Source organism: Typopeltis vanoorti, chromosome 18, assembly GCF_054136105.1.
Source record: "Typopeltis vanoorti isolate ZY-2024b chromosome 18, IOZ_Tvanoo_1.0, whole genome shotgun sequence".
Classification (NCBI taxonomy): Eukaryota; Metazoa; Arthropoda; class Arachnida; order Uropygi; family Thelyphonidae; genus Typopeltis; species Typopeltis vanoorti.
In genome coordinates this window covers 76,604,895-76,611,602 of record NC_143566.1, presented here as the reverse complement: position 1 = coordinate 76,611,602, position 6,708 = coordinate 76,604,895, and the positions used below count along the sequence as shown (strand labels likewise).

The 6,708-nt window shown below is 33.8% G+C and overlaps 1 protein-coding gene across 2 annotated transcripts in view; it reads left to right on the top strand.

The window, feature by feature from the left end:
- Positions 1-2,515: 2,515 nt before the first annotated feature.
- LOC150096824 (uncharacterized) overlaps positions 2,516-6,708 on the top strand; it is a 99,272-nt gene continuing 95,079 nt past the window's right edge. Inside the window, exon 1 of one of the 2 annotated variants that reach the window (XM_090408667.1) lies at positions 2,516-2,785. The gene's annotated coding sequence lies outside the window, so the exon portion shown is untranslated. Of the gene's footprint in view, positions 2,809-6,708 lie in introns of both variants that reach the window. The other variant, XM_090408666.1, reaches the window with a different exon arrangement.

The following is a 6,708-nucleotide window of genomic DNA, read 5'->3' as shown; positions in this document are numbered from 1 at the left end:
AGAGGGGAAAATAGTTCCATTGCACAAGGGAGGCTCTAAGACTGAGGTTGCAAATTATAGACCAATCAATATATCTTTAGTGGTGGTTAAGATTTTGGAGAAATTGGTTAAAATTAGAATTCAGTACTGTATGGACAACAATATGATACTTTATAAGGGGCAACATGGTTTTGTGAAGGGTAGGTCTTGCCTAAATAATTTGCTTACTTTCTATAATAAAGTAACAGAGGAGTTGGATAAAGAAAATCTTTACTCAGTGATACTGCTTGACTTTGCAAAGGCTTTTGACAGGATTCCACATGGAACTCTGTTACATAAATTAGAGCAAATGGGTATGGATCCGAAGACAGTGATTTGGATTAAAGGATGGCTGGTGGACAGATATCAAAGAGTGGTTTACGGAGGAGCTGAGTCCAGGAAAAGGCAAGTGACTAGTGGTGTACCTCAGGGTTCAGTGCTTGGTCCTCTATTGTTTAATTTGTACATCAATGATATTGGAAACACCTTGAATGGAAATATCCACTTGTTTGCTGATGATGCAAAATTGGGAAGAGCGATAATCAATTCAAATGATGTAAATATTTTACAGGATGACTTAAATAGGCTGACGGTATGGACTGAGGTAAATGGCTGTCAGTTCAACGTGGCTAAGTGTAAGGTGATGCACTTCGGGAGGATGACATCGCATGCTGTTTACTATATTAACGGAACTGAACTGCAGGAAGTTGATGAGACAAGAGACTTTGGAGTTATTGTGGACAGAGAACTTAAGTTTAAAGGGCATATTGCAAAGATTGCCAAAACATCACATCAAATTACATGGTTGTTGAGGAACACACTAACAAGCAGGGATAGGGAGGTTATTGTTCCACTCTATAAGGCCGCATTTGGACTGTTGTGCACAGATCTGATCGCCAGGATTTCTTGGTGATGCGGAAGTGGTGGAGAGGATTTAGAGGCGGGTTACAAAGATTGTTGCAGGTCTGTGGGATGTTCCCTATGAGGATAGATTGATGATCTGTGGGTTCCAAAAACTAGCTGATAGACGTAGGAGAGGAGATATGATAGAGGTATTTAAATTGTTAAAGGGATTTTACAGGATTGATACTGATGATATTTTTAAGACCAGTGCAGGATGTGAGAGAATGAGGGGCCATCCCTGGAGATTGTGTAAGAGTGTGGTTAACAAGGGTGTTAGGACTAGCTTTTTTACTTGGAGGGTTGTGAATGGGTGGAATGCTTTGCCAGAGGTGGTTGTGAATGCTTCAACTGTGAATAAATTTAAGGAGAGGTATGCCAGGTATTGTGTAAATAATGGTTAATGTGTCAATATCGGGTCTCCCGCGATGAGGCTTTTGACTCCATGGAGACACCGTTAAAATAATAATAATAATAATTCTGTAAAATTATTAATACATTTTGATACTTTTTTTAATATTGCATACAAATATATCCTTGAACCTCTCTATGAAACGGGTTAATTCATCTTCAGCTGAATGCCCTTATGAAAGTCTGTGTTCTAAACGAGATTCGAATCCAAGTCTTTTCAACCAAAGAGCATCATCGATACCGATTGAGTTAGGGGGAAGCTCGGGCATGAGTTAGGTTTGAAAACCAGAATTTTTAATGCTTAACCCAGAGATGGAGAATAGGCAGCTTGAGGTACGTTTGGATTTGAAATTTAAAGTATTTAGTCCAGTTTTGTTGGTAGTTGCCCTTTCGTTTACTGACCAATGTTTGGTATCATTGGTCTACTCTCAACTCAGAATGTGGTTTCTAATTATTATTTCGTATAAATTATATGCAGACCAATGTGAACTGGGCTTTTTAAGTATTTATTGACATTCTTGTTTTATATAAGAGATTTCTAATTTCACTTCAGTTAGCAATTATATTGAAGTAATGCATTTTATTGCTTAAATATTTTTCTTCTTGAGAATACTTTCATTGGTTTCATATACAGTATATATTCAATATATTGACTTTTACTGAACGTCAGTCTGTAAATATTTGACTGATTTCGTCCATCTTTATCATCAGCAGGATCATAGCGATTGCTTTGCGATTTTGTTTTGGACAAGGATATATTTGTATACAATATTTAAAAAAAAGTATCAAAATGTAAAGGCACCGTATAGTTAATTTGTCTTCCATATTAGGTTTTATGGATCGTTTGGAACTTATGGATTGTCTTTGAGACTAAATCTGTTGATGACACAGTACTAGAGTCATTTGCCTTTAAGGAGGTCATTCATCTTTTGAAGAACTGAACTGCAAGAAGTGGAAGATGCATAAAAATTTTGTGTTGGGCCTTTTTAATAGCTGTGAATATCTCGAACTGGGCAAAATACCTCAGCCATGGATAGGCGCTTCTGTTAGCCGTTATGAATACAACTTGGTCTTGCACCTAACGTCAGCAGTAGAAGCAAAAAATAGGCATACTCTCGTTAGCAGACATCACATGTGTTGGTACCGCAGACACCATTGTGCTAGTCATGGTGGCCAGGGTAAAGGTTCCTAGGGAAGGGTCGAACTCGGTTATTGGAACTGTGATTGGCAAGTGGCTGTGTTGTCACGTGACGAAGCAAGGGATATCTGATTCGTTTCTTAAGCTCTGGATTAGAACAAGAGGGTTGAAAAGCGGGTTTATCACGTGATATAGCGGCGCCATGTTGGTATTAGGGTTGACACTTTCCTGTGAGTTGTAGGAAACCGGTGCTTCTCACATATATAAATCGAATAGTTCTCTTTTCATTTCCTGTGTTGCGAGAAGAATTGAGTGGAGGTAATGCCACTTGTGTATTCCAGGTATCTATTTCTGGAGATTTTATGTAAATGTTCAAATAACGCGCGGGTTGTTGTCGCTGTTTGCCGTAGCGCGTTAAGTTAGCTACAATACTGTAGTTCTGATTTAGACATTCGTGTTAGGGCTTTGGTACATGGCCGGAAGTTGGTTCTGCACAGCAGATGCCAATTTTGTGAATGAGATATAGGCTTCATTGGTAGAATAAAAAACATAAGTGTACAACACAATTTACGACTTTCGTGCATTTCAGAAATGTAAAGAAATGCTGATGGGGGGAAAAATAAGAGATAGTGTGCACAAAGAGCATATTAATATCACAGTAGCTTCGACGTACACAATTTAATCATGCACATCAAGATTTATTCGACTTACAGGATTATTTCTTTATACCCGTTATTAATTTTATACCATAAATCATATGCGTTTCTGCTACGTGGTGATGAATACGATAAATTAATAGAAGTCAACACTTTTTTAAAATTCAAATAACCTGTTATTTATATATATATTTTTACTTTTGGTTTTCTTTTTATCTATATATAGAATAAGACATGTTACAAGTTTTAAAGAATGAGGGGATGATTTTTCTCTTTCCCTCCCAGATATGCGTTATACATAAAGAGAGAGAGAAAAATATATTTATTTATATATATATATATATAAAGAGAAAAGTGTGTGTGTATATATATATATACACAGACACATTTAAGTCGCCTTAAATGGAAAACAACGTTAGTAAAAAAAAAAAAAAAAAGTCAACATTAAAGCGAGTTACATAACAGTCATTTGGATCGATCATTAATCATGCATAGATCGCAGATAACCTGGGGGAGAGGGTACATCAAAAATTGTTAATTTTGTGGTATAGCTGGAAGTAACGTTTGTATATTTAAATACAATATATCACAGGTTAAATGTGTTGAAATAAAGTTTGACAACCGAGTGGCAAATGTGTATACCTTAAATGATAAAATTTGAAAACAGTTTGAATAAAGCTTATTTTTATGAAATATTAAGTAATTTTTTTCAGGAAGTTATATAAGGAAGATGTGCTTTCAAAATTAGCACTTCTATCAGCACAACTTTGTATGCAAAATATTGTATTAACCATCTAGATATTGTAATTATTACTCTGACCCTCCCTTCTGAAGTCGAATAATCATCATATCACATCATAACATAGTTGATCATTAGAGATCGAAATGTAAATCATAATCATTAATATAAGAAAATAATTGTGAAGTAGAAATCTGTATCACAATAAAATGAATGCATTCGATTTTTTATTTTATTTTAGATAACGAATGCCCTAATATTTATGGAATGTGAACCTTTCTGGAATTATTAGATTGCATAACATTTAAAAAAATTCACTCTGATTCTATTACAATTTTTTTTTTTCCCCGCTTATCTTTGATTTATCCAAAAAGTGGTAAAGAACCATTTCCAGTTTTGATTAGACTTTTTAGTTTTACAAATAAGTGGTATGTGTGTGTGGCATAGAACAAAAGTTATTTATTTAAAATGTAATAAGTTACATAACAGTCATTACTACTGTTATCCAACTTAAAAAAGCATGGTCATTACCAATTTAATATGTAATGTACTTATTTTATTTTATAGTTCATTTTGTATACTAATAGAAGTTAATAGAATATTTTTAGACTAAATAATTTTACACCTAGTAATTATATAGATTGTGATTAAAAGTAAGTCAATCTATTTTGTTATTATTGATTAATATTAAAGTAACATAGCTGATTATTTTAGAATTATTATGTTAGCAAAAGACTAGTGACTCAATTTTTGGTTTTTGTTATATTGTGATAACCCATCCTTTACTACTGCATGATACCTGTAGTTCCTTCATAACACAGAAGTCTCAGACTTCAGCAGGCAGCATAATTTCTTTTTTTATGCACGTTCCATCCATCACTTTGTTTAATGTCTTAAGTTTCGGAGATATATACTACAAAACTTTTGGTTAAAAATTCTGATTCTTTCGTGAATTATCACAAACATAAAATGCAATGCATGATCACCTTGTGTTTGATGTGCAGAGGGATCAAAATGAGATTTTTTTTTTCTAGCAACTAATTTTGGATTGCATCATAAAAAGGATTGTTACAAAAAGCATCTTAAACATTATTATAAATGTAAGGCACAATTTGTAGGCATTTTGACATGGAGCTGTGTTAACTACTGCTGATGAATATGCAATTGATAGACAGTTATGCTCATGTTGTCATTAATCGTAAGGAACGCTTTCCAATATTTATTTTGGACAGAGTATTCAAAGTCAATCTGAAAAACTTGTACAGTATTTATGCATCTAGTATGGCAGGAATGTGTAAAACAGTGTGACTGTTGTTAATTTTAACAGAGAAAAAGATAATTAATTACATTTTTATTAATTTATTTAATTATATAGAAATCAGATGATCTAATATCTTAGATGAGTACTCAGAGTAGATGATGATTTTTTTTTTATTAAAGACAATTTATTAGTATTGTTTACTGTATCATATCTTTGTGTAGAAAGAAACAGAAAATTTTATTTATTTCTAAAATGAATACAAGAGGTGTGTGTGTAAGCTAAGTGCTAAATTCATTGTCTACCAGAACCTGTATTCATTTTGCAGAATGTTAAATTGTTGCTATCTAGTTTGGTCAGTACTCTTTTTTTTTTTTTTTTTTAAACTAAAAAAGTGATGGTTAATAAAGCAAAATTTTCATTCATTGAATGGATTAAAAGTCATTTTTTTATATATTTATTTGAAAAAAAATGATTACCTACCTTGATCATTTGTCATGACTGAAGTTACTAAACAAATTGTTTATAGCAAGAAATCTTATTTTTAGATTCACTAATTATCTTTTTTTTCCCCCAATCCTACACATGCATATACTAGTGATTTTTTGGCCTCTGACTGATTATGCATATATATATAAGAAATTTTTGCTAACCTTAAACTAAATTTAATGAAGGAAAATAATTGGATGAAATTTTAATCCATATCTGGATGAAATATGTGTACCTACAGACAGGTCATGCTGACTTTTTTGTGTCAAATGATGGGCAATTACCATTACTATATAGGTGATATATGGTGCCCTGGGCATAACATTTATTGAAAAAAATAAACTAAATTTTAGAAATATATAACTCTTGTACTCATCCAAATAGCACATTTATAGTAAAATATCATTTGCTAACATCAGCCAGCTGGCATAATCATCACCAATTCAGTTGTCAGCTAGCCTAAAAAAAAAAAAAGTCTGTCATATAGGTTTGAGAACAGTTTTTACCAATTTTTTCTGATATTTTTAAGATTTTATGTTAATGCTCCTAAGAATGCATTATCTGACTTTGGGCATTTTACGGTAGTAATTGATTGATCTGATCTCAGCCATATAAAAATTCTTTTTGAAAAAATCCTTCTATTACTTATGTCAGCTAACGCCTTTTTATTCCCGTATACGGGGAGTAGGCAAGGCCATTTTTAGCCCTATCTAACTTTTTGGAGACTGAGTGGGCAGTTCAATCTCCACTGGTACCAATCAGAGATAGATGGCCCAAGGCTATCACTAATTGAGCGGTACTCAGTGAAGAGAGACGGCTCAAATGTGCCGCCATCTCATGGTCCCTAACCCTAACACAATATATTTAATGTCTGAAATAATGTGGGTTCTACGGTCGACTTTCTTGAGTTTACAGGACGAAAAACCCGAGTTTCCAGGAGGAAAAACCTGCTTGCCCGTGCCAGAGATCGACTAACTTGGGAACCGGTCAAAAAAAGGCTTAGAAAAATTTCCTCTAGTCGCCGACCAGACTCGAAACCAAGTCTTCCTTCGTGCGGCCCAGCGCCGTGGTTGGCAAACGCCACATCCACTGAGCTACA